The 17316-nt window shown below is 44.2% G+C and overlaps 2 protein-coding genes and 1 pseudogene across 13 annotated transcripts in view; 2 read left to right on the top strand and 1 right to left on the bottom strand.

Annotated features, from left to right (window-relative positions):
• Positions 1 to 4539, bottom strand: part of Pkp4 (plakophilin 4) — a 208356-nt gene extending 203817 nt beyond the window's left edge. For 4 of the 12 annotated variants that reach the window (XM_026778565.1, XM_026778571.1, XM_026778567.1 and 1 more), the window contains exon 1: positions 3558 to 3660. The gene's annotated coding sequence lies outside the window, so the exon portion shown is untranslated. Of the gene's footprint in view, positions 1 to 3557; positions 3663 to 4459 lie in introns of those variants that run through there. The other 8 variants (XM_026778570.1, XM_026778568.1, XM_026778569.1 and 5 more) reach the window with 5 other exon arrangements.
• A 629-nt stretch (positions 4540 to 5168) lies between these two features.
• The window catches only part of Ccdc148 (coiled-coil domain containing 148), a 245091-nt gene continuing 232943 nt past the window's right edge, over positions 5169 to 17316 (top strand). The window contains exon 1 of the mRNA XM_013355678.2: positions 5169 to 5232. The gene's annotated coding sequence lies outside the window, so the exon portion shown is untranslated. The remainder of the gene's footprint in view (positions 5233 to 17316) is intronic.
• The window catches only part of LOC102002430, a 72576-nt pseudogene continuing 60439 nt past the window's right edge, over positions 5180 to 17316 (top strand).

The raw sequence follows: 17316 nt of genomic DNA, 5'->3' as shown, positions 1-17316 counted from the left end.
CAGAGCTAGTTCCAGGACAGGCTCCAAAGCCACAGAGAAACCCTGTCTCGAAAAACCAAAAAAAAAACCAAAAAAAAAAAAAAAAAAAAAAAAAAGAAAGGAGGCTGAGCAAGCACCCGTCCATGGCCTCCGCATCAGCTCCTACCTCCAGGTTCCTCAGGTTCCTGCCCTATTTGCCTTCCTTCAATCATGACCAGCATTGTGGAAGCATAAGCCAAATCAACCCTTTCCTTCCCGACTTGCTTTTTGGTCATGGTGTTTTGTCGCAGCAATAGAAACCATAACTAAGACACTAACAGGAGAAATCGCTCACACTGTGGCTGTCATGGAAAGACTTACTGGCTCCTCTGCTCTACCTCAACGTACTCTATTGGCAGCTCTAAGCTGGGGGGGAGCTATCTACAACATCTATCATCTATCCAACCAGGCACTATTCGGCACCCGAAAAATGCCTAGGAGTTCTGAGACTTCCATATTTTACATATTTTATACCATTAAAACTTTATAATTCAACCCCTATTGACAATTTACCATTGGCCGTGAATCATTATGAGTCATATTATAACTATGTTATCAAGGCTATGAATAACAAAATGACAAGCAATGTGACCAACATTTATGAGCAAATCAGGTAACAGGAAATCTAAGCCATGACAGGAAAAAAAAGGCAATTTAGCCAACAAATACGTGAAGCAGTTCTATATATAACTGAGGCGTACCTTCTTGTCACACACCCCCTATTTAGTCACTGTAACATACCCCCCAAAGACTGAGAGAATTCCACTGAATTATTAAGTGGCAATGTGAGAAGCACTTCGGTGCTGTGAGCCCATCACAATCATAGCTGTAGGTCTTGGCATCCTCAGGCCTGATCCCCTTACTGGGATTCTCACTCCTGGCATGAAGATGGCTGGCCAGCTGATGGCTGCCACATCATTCTTTGCACCCACGTGAAGCTTGATATCCACGGCCCTTACAGTTTTACCTTTCTCTGGCACAACCATCTGCGATTAAGGTTTGGCCATGAAACAGTTATTTAATTCTCCAAATGCATCTTATCCACTGGTGTCCCGTTTCAGAGCCATCTTCCCCTTCAACACAGAAAGGTACTAGAAGCTAATTTGCCATATGGAAGAAGGAGTCATCCCAGAAAGCTGAGGGCAGCTCTCCAAAGGGACGTACAACTCCATGGATGTTTATGTTCTAGAACAACCCTACGACAAACTCTACTTTTCATCAACTGAAAGAGAAAGCTGTTTTCCACTTAAGCAAGGAGCTATTTCTCAAAGTAAATTAGAAACATCAGAATATAGGCCATTCTCAAAATAATCTTGATTTTGAAAGGAGTCAGGTAAGGGTCACAATTTGCCAGGTGGCTGGCATCATGCCGGCTATGAAAATCTATTTAAACAGATCTCTGGATAACACCGGGGGGGGGGGGACACCTTTCTGTTTAAAAGATGACAACAACTAGATTTTTAAAAATCAACGTAAGTAGTTTAAATTTTTTTAATTTATTTTGCCAATTTCTTCATAGAAGAAATAAAATTGCAGTTATGATTTAATGCAGACTTAATCTGAAATCTCAAGGTTATACAATTGCTCGGGTTTTTTATTAGATTGAAATGGGTAACGGATTCTTTAAACTTATATTATGTCAGATCCATTCACGGGATTATCTTGCTTTATGCAGCCTGTAAATGCAGCAACAATGCGTGTGACTTTCTCTCTGGCTCAGCAGCAGCTGCTCCTTCTTTCAGGCTTGCCAACATTTCCCTGCTACTCTACCTCCTTCCAAAAACATTAGCGGTAAGAATCAGCACTATACTTAATCCCTCTCATTCCAGAGTCTTCCATGCAGCATTCACATGCCAAATGCAGCACCTTCTCCTTATATAATAGAAGGTAAAGGCTTTGGCCAGAACAGTTTGATATTCCCAAGGATTATAGATTATGAGTCTCTTCTTAAGCCTTCCTAACAAACAGGATACATTTCCAATTGAAAGCCTGCTTTTACCTGAAGCAGGTGAAACTTAACTGCCCAATCAATCATGCTCATATACACTCTGCATACTTGAACAAAATTTTTCATTTCTGATGCATCAGAGAAACTAAATTCTCTTTTACGTTTTGGGGAGTAAGAGCAGGGAATGGGCTTGGGGCCTCACACATGCCAGGTAAATGGCAACCACTGAGCTGCAGAACCTACTTCCTCCTCCTCCTGCTTTAACTTTCCAATCTTGAAGTCCAATTAAACGAGCAAGAGTTAAGCTGTTATAATGTATTGTTACATAATAAAAGTTTCCTGTAGGCATTTACAAACACTTCCCAAAATCCTCCCTATTGTTACTGCAGGCGAATTAACCCTTGAAATTAGAAGGTTCACTGATTACAGACATACCTGAAAAACAATGTAACAACTAGAAGACACAACCTTTCATTTCATCTCCCTTGGGTCTTAACTAAAATGCCCGCAGACTTTTCAATGCCCTTGATGTATGCAAAGTAGGGGTCGGAAGACTGGAGACTGGCTGAACAACTGACTTCTTCTTTTACTGAATCGGATACAAAATAACCAAGTGCGGAGGATTTATAGTACCTGCAACCTTCAAAGCAAACAGCCTGGAATGAAAAGTACACAAGGCAAGCTTAGAAGCAGTTCCTCCAAGCATTGTTCTTGCTTTCACGTTGCCATTTTCCACAACTGTTTCTCAGGTATCAGAAAAGAAGATACTTCCACGCAATACACTCCATCTATAAAGAGGCGAATTCTACTTTCTCAAAAGCAAAAACTGAATCCCGGTTCTGGGAGAGCATATGTCAAATTTTTGCCTTTCTGTATTAACTGACCAAAACATGGATAGTAGCCATTATTAATTTTATACATATTTACCAATCTTTAAAAGTTGAAGGACTGTGGTTTTTATTCAGTGAAACTCGGTGACAGAGAGAGAAATGGCCCTTTCCACTAATAAATTACATCTTGAAATATACATGACTGTGATGTCTCCGGGTTACTTGCAGTGGTAACTTACACGCCCCGAATTCACTGTACCAGACAGTTCTATCTGTCCCATCGCTGGCCAAACACTGCTGCTCTGTTTCTATTCATTATGTATTATACGAGGCCTAAACACAGCCCAGTATGACGAGGGGAAATATTCCAACCCTTATGACAGCAGTGATGCATTCAAGATTTCTCGCAGTACAGCCCGGACCTGGAGCACCAAAAGGCGTTTTCTGATACACCTAAAATATGTTAGCTGCAAGCTTGTCACTCAAGAACGTTCGGCCCTCTGTCTCTGCGGATACTCAGAAAACCCTAGTTTAAAAAAAAAAAATGCTCTATCCAAATCTTGCAAAACCAAACTTGTCAAGAGCCTTGTGCAACGATCAATAACCTTGGCTACACTGACACCCAAATTCATGGTCCTGGGGACCAATGCAGCAAAATCCCAGAACCATAGGCTAGAGCCCCAAGAAACTACCACGCTTCCCTCTCCGCCACCCTCTGCCGCAGGGAGAGAAGCGGAGGCAGGAGAGTGAACGAAGCTCACCAGCTCTGAAGATGCTCCGTGACCTCTGGCTACGCGGGGAAAGCAGGGCCGGCAAGGCGCTAGTGCGACCGTGGTCCGTGCGGACTCTGTCCCTGGCGCATTCCTCGCATTCCAGCACAATCTGTCGCCAGCCTACGAGCTGGCAGCGCGCGTCGCCGTTGGACACACACACACACACACAGACACACAGACACACACACACCTGCCTATCGCGGCGCCCGGAGCAACCGCGGCGCCTCCGCTGCCTGCGCTCGCGGGGTGTCGCACTCAGCCACCACACCGACAGATCCCGGCCCCGCCGCTGGTCCCCTCGTTTCTCAAGGAGCAGAAGGGGACAGGGACCCCCGATCCTCCGATGGGTGCAGCGCCGGCTCCAACTCCTGGCACCGCGAGGAGGCAGGGCGGTGCGGGAGGGCGGCCCGTAGCCTTGGAGCTGGGGCGCCCGCGAGGGAGGAGCGTGCGGTTGCTGCCGTGAGCTGGGAACCCTGGACCCGCCGGGCGGTCTCCACAAGCACCAGTGCGGCTTCAAGGGCCGGGGCGACACGCGGGGCGGGCGTGGGAGGCAGCGATAAGCGGTTGCTTCTGGGGAACGAAGGACAGACCGACAGACTACCGGCCCCCGGCGCGAGCGACGGCGCGCGGGAGCCGCGGGGCTCAAGTTCGGGAAGCGGTGGCACGGTGCCGGAGAAGAAGCGGCCGTGTAGAACCGTGCAGGGCAAAGTTGTGCTCCGCCCGGGGGGAGGGGAGAGGCGGGCGGGATGGTGGAGCACGCGGCGGGGACGGAGCGACCGCAGCCGCGGAGCCGCGGGGGGCGCCCGGCCATCGCCAGGTCCCGGCTCGGCGCGCTCAGGGCAGCTCGCGCCCCGGATTCCCGCGCCCTCCCGCCAGCGCCGCACACTTACTTTCCAGCTCAGACGGAGGTCATCGTCGCTCCGTGAAGCAGGGACGTCCGCACTGAAGGGTCGCCGCTGCAGCACCGGAGCAAACTGGTCGAAGTGCGGCAACCGCGCTGCTGCCCGCCCCTCCCTCCCCACCCGCCCCCTCCCCCGGAGAGGCTCTCCCACCACCCCGGTGGCGGCGGCAGCTCGCCTCTACCCCGTGCCCATAGTGCCGCCGCCGCGGCCAGCGTCCACGCGCACTCAGCCCCGGAGCCACTCAGACTGCTCGGAGGCCGCCGCCCCGCCGCCAGCCCGCCCGCCCGGCCAGTCCCGGCACCCGGGAACGTCAGCACGCCGCCGTCCCCAGGCAGGCTGAGCGCCCGCCCCATTGGGCGGAAGGAGAGGGCCGGCCCTCCCCATTGGCCCGGCCCTCATATTGAACAAGCCAATGGGAGCTGCGGTTTCAGGTCGCCATGGAGACCGATGCTGTTAAGAGCGAGAGGGCCAGGAGAAGGTGGGGAGTGAAGATGAAGGTGTCTGTGGCCTCCGGCGCGGGAGGAGGTGGGGGGAAGGAGTATTAGGGGATTCCCGAGCTAGGGCTCTGAAATCGGGCGGGTCTTGCTTTTGACTATTGCCAAGACTGTGCATGGTAGGGCTTGTCCCTGGCGTCAGAGGCAGAAACAACTGAGCCCCTGGACTTCTGCTTTACATTGAGAGCTCAGGAGGGGCGTTTCATTTTTCCTGCATCTGGGGAGCCTGCAAGGCTGCCCTTTGACCTTTGACATCTGTGCAGCCCGGTGAGTTCCACTCCATTCCTTAAACCTCGGCTTCTTCCTGACGTCACAGGGTCACTTGAATTCTTCCAACCACTCCCCTTTCCCTGAGCCGGCTATTTCCTTAGATATTTGGTTCTTCGAGCTTATAACCCCTCCCGGGGAAACAGGATTTCTTGTGGGTGGTATTTTGGTAAGGACACTGGATGGGATTGTGCCAAAGGATCAACCCACAATAGAATGAGTTCTATGCTTCCCAAAGCAGCAAGTCACTACTAACTCTCCTCTCCCCTCCCTCTTGTCCTGTATGCTTTCCGCACTGAGCTTGGCAGGTGCACGCTCTGTCCAGCATTTCACGGGCTGGAGCAGTGCCTGAATCAGTCCTGATGATTTTGCAAAAGAAATGAAGAAATAGATTACAAATGATGGATTTTTGCTTTCTGACGGTTTTCCAGATTGTTTCTAAATCTAATAAATGATGTATTGGGACATGGACTCGGTACTCACCCAAAATCTTGACCTTTAGTAACGAGTGCTCTACTTTCACTTAAATCGTTTTGTGCTAGTTTGCTTTGTGCTAATTATTTTTGATGAGTGATGTTCATAATTAGATACTGCCCATTAATCTGGAGCTTTTAGACACACTGCTTTAAAATATATTTTTAAAAGCTCATTCTAGCATACAGCCACTGATATATTCATCTTCCATTTTTTGGTGACTTTTTATTTTCATAATATCGTCTTTAGATTAAAAAAATCATATTTATGCTACTTTTCCTCAAAATAAGGGACCATACTAATTTTTTCGTTATATTGTGTGGGAAAAGCTGATAAGAATTTTGTGCAAGCTATATGTATTAAACTTGCATTCTGAATTTTAATTAGATGGTATGTTTTGCTGTTGGTTTTTGTCTTAGAAAATATATCCTAAGGAAAGTTAACATGGCACCTTGCTTAGGGAAAAATCCCCTTGGCACTTATTGTAAACTGGAATCTAGTTGACTGGGGAGCGAAATGGGGAAACATGTGACTATATCACTTAAATATTTTAGAATTAGAGTTTAGGCTGCAAGCCATAAGGTTGGAGATATCTCATGACTTGTCATTAGAAAAATTAGCTGCTTTTGAGTTTTTCTTGGTTTTGTTATTGTTTGTTTGTATGTGTGCTTGTTCATAGGAGAACAGAAAAAGGCAAAATTTGAAGGTTGATAAATAGGACATTTGAAATGCATAGTCAAGATCTCAACAATTTATTTTTAAAATTTAATTAATATAGAATGAATGGAAGATTTTCCTAATCAAGGATGAAAATGAGTGTCTCACTTTTTCCTTTGTAGAAAAAAAAATGGAAAAAAGGACCAATTTTATTTCCGCTCTAAAAATCATTTTCTTTTATATTCTTCTCGAAACAAATATCTAATAAGTACTTTCATATTGTTTTTATGTGTGTGATTTATATTTCATTTCCATTGTCAGTAATTAAAATGTTGCTGAAACCCAGCAGGAATAATGGATGTCCCTAAATCAGCTGTCATTCACCATTATTTTTGTTCTTGTCATATTTAGTGGAAAAAAAAACTTTTGTGAACTTTTATTGCTAAGCATTGCTGGTTAAAGCTAAGAAAACACTTTGTTCCACCAAAAGTTGATGCTACTCAGAACCTGCCTGGCTCCTACATTCCTTTCAGCATCGGAACTGTGATAACCTAGGACCCTCTCATACTCCATACTCAGCACAGCAGAGCACAGCAGAGCACAGCAGAGCACAGCAGAGCACAGCAATCTTACCAACAAGGATTTTCTCTGTCGGTTAACTACTAAACACACAGCACTCTTATCAACAAGATGTTTCTCTGTTGGTTATACTTTCTCAGACTGTTTTTTTTTTTTTTTTCCTCTCCTCCCAAGTTTCTCCCTTAGCCTCCCAAATATCTGGCCTTTTATGGAACCATTCTTGCTTATCCTCCCTCTTTATCTGCTGGCCTTTCCTTTCACCAAGAAGCAGTACCAACGGGACAGCTCCACTTTTTCATCCCAGATGCTTTGACCCTTGAAGATGGTTCTTTCTCTCCACAAAATTGCAGCTGGTTTTGCTGACCAAGTTCTCACATGTACCAGTGTCTTTTGGACTGGGAGTGGCATTCAGGCCTGTAAGGGTAGCACGTGGGTGCGAGAGATGGGAGGATCAGAAGTTCATCCTCATCCTTGGGTACATAGCAAGTTTCAGGCCAGCCTTTACTACCTGAGACCCTGTCTCAAAACAAACAAACAAAAGCACAACTTTGCCTAAAGCTTGGCAGCATTTGTAATCACTTGGGGGGGGGTCTTTCTTATATAAACAGATTTTTTATATTTTTATGTGAATATATTTATTCACTAGAAGACTGTCACATTCAGAGTCTTACATTTAAAATATATTTAAATTGAGGCAATGAGAGCTCACATAAACATGAGGCCATGAGAGCTAATGACAACTGACCGATGTTACCTCATCAATAAGCAAGAAATCGCCGGGCGGTGGTGGCGCACGCCTTTAATCCCAGCACTCAGGAGGCAGAGGCAGGCGGATCTCTGTGAGTTCGAGGCCAGCCTGGTCTACAAGAGCTAGTTCCAGGACAGGAACCAAAAAGCTACGGAGAAACCCTGTCTCGAAAAATCAAAAAAAAATAAATAAAAAATAAATAAGCAATAAATCATGGCTATCCCCGACATGCTGCTTAAGGGCTTAATTCTGTTTTAAAATATTTTTCTGTTTAAAATAATTTTTAAATTTAAATAGTCTCGATTATATTCTCCCCTTCCCCCAAATCATTCCAGATCCATTCTCCCTCCCTACCCACCCCCACGTTAATTTCTTTCTTGAAAAATCAATACTACAAACCCTCCCTCCCAAACCAAAAAGAAAATACCCCCCAAAACAAAACAAATAAGCAAAAGCCCCCACCAAACTGTAACCAAATAAAAGCATACAAAAAATACTGTAGACTCTATTATATGTTGATCAACAACTCCTGGGCATGAGCTCAGCCCTGGAGTGGTTGATATACCCAGTGCCACTTCATTGAGAAAAACTGATTTTCCTGCTCCCAGCAGATATAAATGACAGTTCAGCTGTTATTTTTATTCTAGTGGCTAGATATTCACTCATTCATTCATTCTTTAAAATACAACAAAATAAAATATAAGATAAAAACTTTCACATTGAAGTTGGGCAAGACAAACCAACAGAGAAGGAAAAGAGAACAAGAGAACCAGAGACCCCCTCGTTTGAACACTCAGGAATCCCGTAGTTGGAGCTTCCTGTAAGGATGTGTGAGGACCTACCCTACCTTGCATGTAATCTGTACCATTTCTGGCGCTGGGCCCTGCATCAGATGAAAAGGGGAGACAAGCACCCATGTATTCTCTGTGCCTTGACTGCAGTCTTGCCAGCTGTCCAGAGCAGCTGCTGGAACTTCCCTGGATTGGGGCTGTAACCTGAAACTGTGAGCCAGAATAACCCCCTTTCTTCTCAGTTGCTTTGTCGGGTAGGAAGGAAGCTGAGACACTCCAATTCCAGGCTCTCCGAGAGGAGGGAACCTTTGTCAGGCAGCCTGAGGAGCCATAGAAATGCAAATGGCCTACCTGAGCCCAGAGAACTGTTCCCAAATCTGGCTGCTTGCTTGGTAGTCATGATAGAAAAGGAGGGGCAAGAGGCTCTACTTAGGCTGATGTGGACAAGGTTTAAAATGAATGTAGAACTTGGGTGACTTTACCCCAGAAGTAAACAGCAGAACCCCAAGGAACTCTCCAACACCAGAGCAGAGAGTGGACCAGAACCTCATAAAGGCCAGGACGCTGCAGTGCTCTACAGTGTTTACTGTATTCATATTTGCTCATGATAGTTAGGGGGACAATTTCCTTTTGAAATATACCATAGAAAGGAAGAAATAGAAGACGCCTCTGTCTGATATCTCTACAGAAGGGAGAAGTGGTGAAAACAGAGGCTCTGAGAATGCACCAGCTCTGGTAGATCTTCTTATTGAAGAAGAATGTTTAAACAAGCAGGCAGGTGGTGAGCGGAAAAGAACAGCAGCACTGAGCCTGGGGACCATGGCCAGGGCTCAAAACTAGCTCAGGTGGTTTCAGGATTAGGTCGTGCCACACCTTCAACCACATTTCCTGAAATACGCAAATCCTTCACCACCCGAAAGACCCAACTGAGTTTCCTGACCTTGTCCCCATCCACCAACCTCAGGCTGCCTGCTGCCTGTGCACGGCACTGTGGCACTTCACATTTGACCCCCTGGTGTACCTGCTTCCCTGTGAACATTCTCCCCTAGAGGATACGTTCCCTAGTGCGGCCAAGACTATCTATCCCTCCCCTGGAGCCCCTGAAGTATGCGCCGCAGTAGGAGAAGCCTGAGTGCATTAATCATTATAGTCCTTCCAGGAAGCTGATTTCCAACTATGACAAACAGGAATCAGTAATGTTGAGAGGTAATTAGAACAAGATGAAATTAAATATTCAATGTGGAAAATGAGAATCTGTGCAGGGTAGAGATTTCTCCTCTGTAGCCTTCACAGACAGCAAGGCTGTGGAGCCATGAAAACATGGTTGGAAGCATGCACAAAAAGAAGCAGGTTCGTGTGACTTTTTCACAACTCAGGCTGTGTATTGGGGAAAGCGGTTGGAACTCAACATTGCTGAGATGTTTAAATAAGAATGACTTAATTTTTGCCTTCATGTGAAGCTCCAAAGTTATGCTGTCTCTCAAAACAAGATAAGATCGTTAGAATTTAATAATTTCACAAAATCAGAAAGCCATCAAACATTTGGTACGTGTACCAGACATCTGTTATGTGTGACTTCCTAGACCTAACTCCGCAGGCTTTTGGAGGAGTCTGTGTGACTCATGATCCTTTGTTCCCTCCCAGAAACAACCTTTTGGGGACCTAATTTAATGTAGCCCAGTCACTGGCTGTTCACCCGTGACTATAGTGACATCAGCCAGAGTCTTCCAGCAATGCAGAACTTAGAGAGCAAGCAAGCTCCCTTGGTCCTGATGTTGCCTCAGCTGCTGTTGAAGACCCCAGTTTGTTGTCTCAAAATACCACTTAGGGGTGGGAGAGCTAGCTCAATGATTAAGAGCACCGGCTGCTCTCGCAGAGGACCTGGATTCAGTTCCCAGCACCCATGTCTAACAGTGAACAACAAACAGTAACTCTATCTCCAAGGGATCAGACCCCTCCAGTATCTGCAAGCACCAGGACCCACATGCACATTCTAACCCTGCCCCTGATACATACACACACACACACACACACACACACATAAAAATAAAATACATTTTTGTGTTTTGTTTTTTGAGACAGTTTCTCTGGGTAACAGCCCTGGTTCTCCTGAAACTTGATTTGTAGACCAGGCTAATCTTGAACTCACAGAGATCGGCCTGCTTCTGCCTCTGTAGTGCTAGGATTAAAGACATGTGCCACCATGCCCAACTTCAATTCTTTTTTTTTTTTAAATAAGCATCTTGAACATGAGCCTTCTGGTTCTGTGTGCAATGATGAGGAAACAGCTAAGCAGAGGCACCTGCAGACTAAGATGCTCTTTTCCCCTTAGAGATCTTCATGTAGGCAGCTAAACAGAAATGAGCACGCCAGACTTCTGAGATGGCTCGCCTGCAGTCAGGGTACCTCCTGCCAAGTCTGATGGCCTGAGCTCAATCCCTGGAACTTACAGTGGAAAAAGAGACCTGGACGGTATCTTCTGACCTCTGCAAGTGTGCCATGACACACAATGATAATAAGTGGGATACATACTTTTAAATACTCAAAGAAAAACATGGGAAACGAGGATCTATATCTAGCAAAACTGTCCTTTAAAACTGACTCTGACAGTCTTCATAGATGGACCTATGCCAAGATTGCACTAAACAACCATAGAGCAACAAACTTCGTGTGACACTCAGAGCAAGAAAGGACAATCAGACAAGGGCCGGGTGCTGAAGTTTGGATCTGGTTGAGGTCTTTTCCCTAGAGGGACACTGTTGCCAGGTGGTTGTAGAGTTGTGGGATTCCAGTCTGCTAACTCTCTTAGGTTGCCGGCCTCCTTCTGTGCTGCCTACCATGACATTGACACAGGACCCAAGGCAATGGATTCAGACCTTTGTGGGCTAAAACATGGGACAAAAAAAAAAAAAAAAAAAAAAAAAAAAGAACTTCTCTTTAGAAGCTATGGTGTTAAATATTCATTGTAGCAACTGAAAGCTGGTTAACATATAGCTCTTCACCTGGTGTCATCCTGGGACATCAGATGATCGTTTACCAGGAAGTGATTACAGATGATTACTAAATATGAATTTGCTGCTACAAAAGGGTCTTTGGAGTTTTTCCTAAAGTAAATCATCAGAAAATAAGACCCATTATATCCTTAAGCTTAGGGCTCTCGCTCTCCCTGTTTCATCCTGATCGGAGGCTGAGAAGGGAAGAATCAGTCACTTGTAAGAGCTCCCTCCAGGCTGCCCTCTAACATGAGACCTTGCTCTTATATCCTCTCCCTGGGCCCCCATCCCCTCCTCACGCTTACTCTTGTGACTCCACCCTCACAGGGCCACTGTGGAGCTTGTTACAACTCTGCACACCCGTGGATGGGGAGAGTGTGTGACAGCCCATGCTAGAACACTATTCCACCATAAACCAGGAGCCAGGCACTGCCTGCTTTTCTATCGTTGGGTAAATTTTTTAAATAAAGTGTGTATGTTGGTGTGTGTGTGGGGGAAACAAATGCAAAAAAGTCCGTGATAAGATTAAAACATTGATTGACAATAAAATACTCAGTAAATTAACAGTAGAAGGGAGCTCCCTTCATCCATATCATAAGGAACTCACCGCCAACGCTGTGTTTATGATGAAAGACTAGCTTCAGTCCCCTAAAACTGAGAAAAGAGTCTATGGTCATGCACAGAGTGTGCACCTCATCTTGAAAACAAAGAGAAAAAGGCTTAGTAACTGAATTGGGGAAGGAACAAGGACATACACAGGCACCCATACTGCTCAGCACTCTGCTGCATATTCTAGTCAATGTGATGCCGACGGAATAACAAAATCTGGAGGCATATAGATTGGAGAGGGAAAGGAACTAAAGCTACCTGCCTTTGTCCACATCTGCATGATCCTGTCTACAGAAGATCTGAAAGAATACACATGTGTGCCCTAGGACTAACTGATGAACTTAATAAAGTCACAGAGTATAGTCATTCTATAAAACCACATGCTTGGGACTAGCAATCTGAAAGGCAACAAAAAAGTCCACTCACGGCCTCATTATTCACAACAATAAAAGTGCAATTTTTTATGCATACATTGTTAAGTAAAGCATAATTCCTTTGATCTATAGATTCAATATGATCCCTGTCAACATTCCAGCAGGCACCGTTGTAGCAATTGATCATCTTAAAATGGAAACGCAGAGAAGCGGGACTACCAAAACCAATTTCTGTGGAAAGAACAAAGAGTAATTACAATATTTAATTGTAAATCTTACTTATAAAGCTGCAACAATAAATGCAACATTGGCATGCTAGCCCTGTAGATCAATGAGAAAGCAGGTCCAGAGATTAGCCCATACACTGTGGTCAGTTCCTTTCAATAAAGATGCCGAAGCAGATCAATGGGGGGAGCGTCTCTTCAAGAAATGCTTTTGGGATGATGATATTGAATGTCCACGCGCACAGCAATGCACTCAAGTGCTTAGTACAGAGAAGAACTTCTGCAGTATCCACCGCACACCTCCGTGTGAGAGCTGGGGCTTGGAAGACTCCTGACAGGAGGTCACAAAAATCTTTGTGACCTCGCTTTTGGCAACGCTTTCCTAGTTATGTCTCCAAAATCACCAGCTATGAAAAAAGAAATTAGTAAGTTAGCTTTTATCAAAATGACATCACTTTCCCTTCAGAAAGACAGCAACAGACCAGTAAGCACATGCAAAGGCAAATGCAGGATTGCGGGAGGGGTGAATGCATCAAACACAAGCCAAGCAACTCAACTGAAAACTGGAGAGGAAGGGGCTGGAAAGTCGGCTTAGTGGTGACGTGCACTGACTGCACCTGTGGAGGACTGGTTTGCCTTCCAGCACCAGTATCAGGTAGGTATCTGTGACTCCAGCCCCGGGGGAAATGACATATTTGACTCTGAGGGCACAGGTACCAGGACACACTGCAGAGACAAGCACGCGCGCACACACACACACACACACACACACACAAACAAAATAATCATTTTGAGTAGGATATTCTAATAAACCTATCACTAGTCCAGTATTCAGGTGGTCAGTAAGCACATGAAGATATTCTCAGCACCAGTCATCAGGGAATTCATAATTAAAACCACAATGGAATACCAGAAATAGTTATAAACTTCTGATTGGAAAGTGAAATGGCATAACTATTTTGAAAAACAATGTGATGATTTCTTAGAAGCATAAACATAAGTGTATCATATGGCCTTTCAATCCTCCTTCAGGAAAATGCATGCTCTATAGATTTGTACATGAAAAATAATAGTAGAAGCCAGGCGATGGTGGTGCACGCCTTTAATCCCAGCACTCGGGAGGCAGAAGCAGGCAGATCTCTGTGAGTTTGAGACCAGCCTGGTCTACAGAGCTAGTTCCAGGACAGGCTCCAAAGCCACAGAGAAACCCTGTCTCGGAAAAAAAAATAATAATAGAAATTACTGTTGTGAAAACCTGGACATTACCCCAGGATCCCTCAACTGCTTACTGGCATAGTAGAATAATTCTGCTGTAAAAAGTATGAGCTAGATACATGCTAGGTGGTTAAACCCCTAAAACATGTTAAGAGAAAACAAAGCCATGTACCAAGGACATGTGTAGTATGATGTCAGTTATATAAAACTTCCACAAAGTTTAAAATATATCATCAGTGGTTACCCTTGGCCTGATCTGGAGGGACTGAGCAGGAGTGTTAATGAGTAAAGGTTTTCTAGGGAGAGAAAGATCCTCCACCTGGAGAGCAGTGATGTCTTAGAAAATATTTTCTTAAAAATAACTATATAGTAATAATGGATACATTTTTGTTGAATAAAATTATGCCTCAATGAAGCTATTTTAGATAAAACCTTTTTAATAATGACAAACACATCTTTTAAACTCTCATATATATGAACACAGTAAATCTGGAAATAATTTTGTCATTATTGAAAAGCCTCCAAATGACATTTCATGGGATTTAGGCCTCATTTATTAAACATTAAAAAATACCAAAGAAAACTGATTCACATCAAGAAATCCAGGAATTTACTAGAGAAAAATATTAAACTACAACTATTGCATAATTGGTGACTAGAATTTAAATTTGGGCATCTTAGTTGGGACTCTGAAGCCGATATTGTAACTTTCTCATATCTGTTTCTGTTTTAGCTGTTTATATGCATGAAAGCAAGTATGGGGAGAGAAGCTGACATTGGGTTGAGAACCCTGCTATTACCTGATATCTTACCAAGATTTATAAGACAATGAGCAGTCTCCCTGTTTACGTGAATTATCAACATTATTATACTTATCAATATGTTTTCCTACGTGTATATTTTTCTATATTTGTATTTTACAGTTTACATAATATTACGATGACATTAGATTTCAAGAATTTAGTGTAAGTACATTATTGTGTTTAATAATGGGCTGTGTGCTGGGGCATGCTTGGTATTCTAGCTTGCTTCTTGTTGCTGTGATAGAGCACTGACCAGAATCACCTTGGTGAGGCAGGAGTTTATTTTGTCCTAAAAGTTACAGTTTATTATCAGGAGAAGGCAAGGTAAGAACTCGAGGTACAGGGCTTGAAACGGAAACCATGAAAGAGAGCTGCTCACTGGCTTGCCCCTTCTGGCTTGCTCAACTCCCTTTCTCATAAACCCGGGCCCACCTGCCTAGGGATGCCACTGCCCACAGCGACCTGTGCCCTCCCTACATTACCAATTAAAGAAAGTGCCTCACGGATACAGAAGCAAGTCGATCCATTTTTCTTTTTGAGGTTCCCTCTTCCTAGGTGACTGTGGGTTGTATCACGTTGACAGCTGAGGTTAACTAGGACATTTAAACACCTCAGCGTTACTGGAATATCTGTAGATAAACTTGCATTTTTTGTTTTTTTTTGTTTGTTTTTTGTTTTGTTTTTCCTTTTTTGATTTTTCTCTTTTGTGAGTCCCAGGAACTTGAAATAAGTTTCTGGTAAACTATACTCTGATTTTATTCCTTTGCTTTCTGTCTGTCTTGATAAATGCTCAGGTCTCATGACACACACACCCACAGAGTCTCAGGTAAATCCCCAACACAACCAACACTCACCATTACAGTGAGTGTTCCCATCTGAGGACAGACAAGGTGTCTGCGCTGATACTGGGGAAAGTGATCAGCTTTGGGCACATCTTCATGTTGTAAATGTGAGACAGAAACAGAAACAGAAACACACACACACACACACACACACACACACACACACACACACACACACACACACACACACTGTAAAGCAAGCCGGAATGTGTCTGCACAGAAGAGAGATGACAAAGGGAAATGCTGACCCCACACAGAATTAATTCATTTATGGCCAAATCGAAATCCTGACTTTAGGAATTCTCCTGGTAGCCCTGGCATTTCCCCTTCCTGTAAGTGGCATGATGTGACCTGTGAAGATGGTTGCTACTTTCTTGACCCAGAAAATCCTACAAAGTCATGAAAATCAAGAGGTTCAAATCTTCATGTTTACCTTGAGAACGCACAAGACCCTGCCCAGGCTATCAAGGATACCATATCAGAAGAGCCACCAAGTATCTAAAAGATATCACGTTAAAGGAGAAATGTTTGAGGTTGTGGCGGTACAATGATGGAGCTGGTAGGTGCACCCAGGTCTGCAGTGAGACTAGACATAGGGCTGGTGGCCAGAAAGAGTGCTGAATTTTGCTGCATGTGCTTCAAAATGTAGAGAGTAATGCGGAGCTTGAGGGTTTAGACATAGATTCTCTAGTCATCGAACATATCTGGGTAAACAAAGAACCTAAGATAAGTCAACAAATTTATAGAGCACAGGACAGGATTAACCTATACCCGAGGTCCCCATATAGACCATGCCCCGCTACATTGAGATGATCCCCACTGGATGGGAACAAATTGTTCTGAAGCTGGAAGAGGAGGATGCACAGAAGGAAATGATATCCCAGAAAAAAATGGAAGCAGCAAAACTTATGGCATGGGAATAGATTCAGCATAAAATAAGTGCAGATAAAAATAAATAAATAAATTCCTGGTTTTGAGATCCTGTTTTCAGCGACTTAGTGTGTGGCTTTGGAAAAGTCACCTACCATTTCCCTACTGTTACCTGTCCATGGAATGATCCTCTCTAAACCTCCCCACTTCTCCTAAGCATTAGCTACTGACTTTACAACGGTGTATAGCTTCCAAACTTTAACATGAGGACGCTACTGTACTTGAGGGGTAAGGCTCCCGTCCCTGCTGGACACCAATCGTTCCCTCTTCCTTCCATTGGTTTGCAGTATGCCTGACCGTAGCTCAGCTCTCCTGCGGAATATCACAATGGCCTAGTCAGCTTGCTCAGTGTCTCCTGAATTTCATTCTGAATTAAGGAGGATCAGCCTGGTCACAGTCTTATTGTTGGAATGTACCATGGTTGTCTTGGTCACATACGCTTCCATTGGCTACTCTAATATTATTCAATTGCTTGGTTTTTAAAATTACACAACTTCAGGACTAGGAGGAACATTAAAGATTATAAATGAATATTAGAACTACCCAAATAGCATGTATTAGAACTGTCCAAGTAACATGTCTCTTTGCCCAATATTTTCAAACTCCCTGATGGAAGAAATAAATACTAGTGATGTTCCTATTTGCTGCATGTTTATAGATATTCAATTAAGCTTTCTGAGACTAGAATAATATAAAATCTGAACTTTCTTTAAGAATTAAATTGCTAGAGATAGCCCATCCCTGTTACCCCAGCATTGTGGGGCAGTGGGTCAAGTGGTAGGTTTGAGGCCAGCCTTGGCTACATAGATAGATTCTATCTCAAAAAAGAAGAAGAAGGAGGAGGA

Source organism: Microtus ochrogaster, chromosome 4, assembly GCF_000317375.1.
Source record: "Microtus ochrogaster isolate Prairie Vole_2 chromosome 4, MicOch1.0, whole genome shotgun sequence".
In the NCBI taxonomy this organism is placed as follows: Eukaryota; Metazoa; Chordata; class Mammalia; order Rodentia; family Cricetidae; genus Microtus; species Microtus ochrogaster.
The sequence above is the reverse complement of the archived record's forward strand: the minus strand, read 5'-3'. Positions and strand labels throughout refer to the sequence as shown.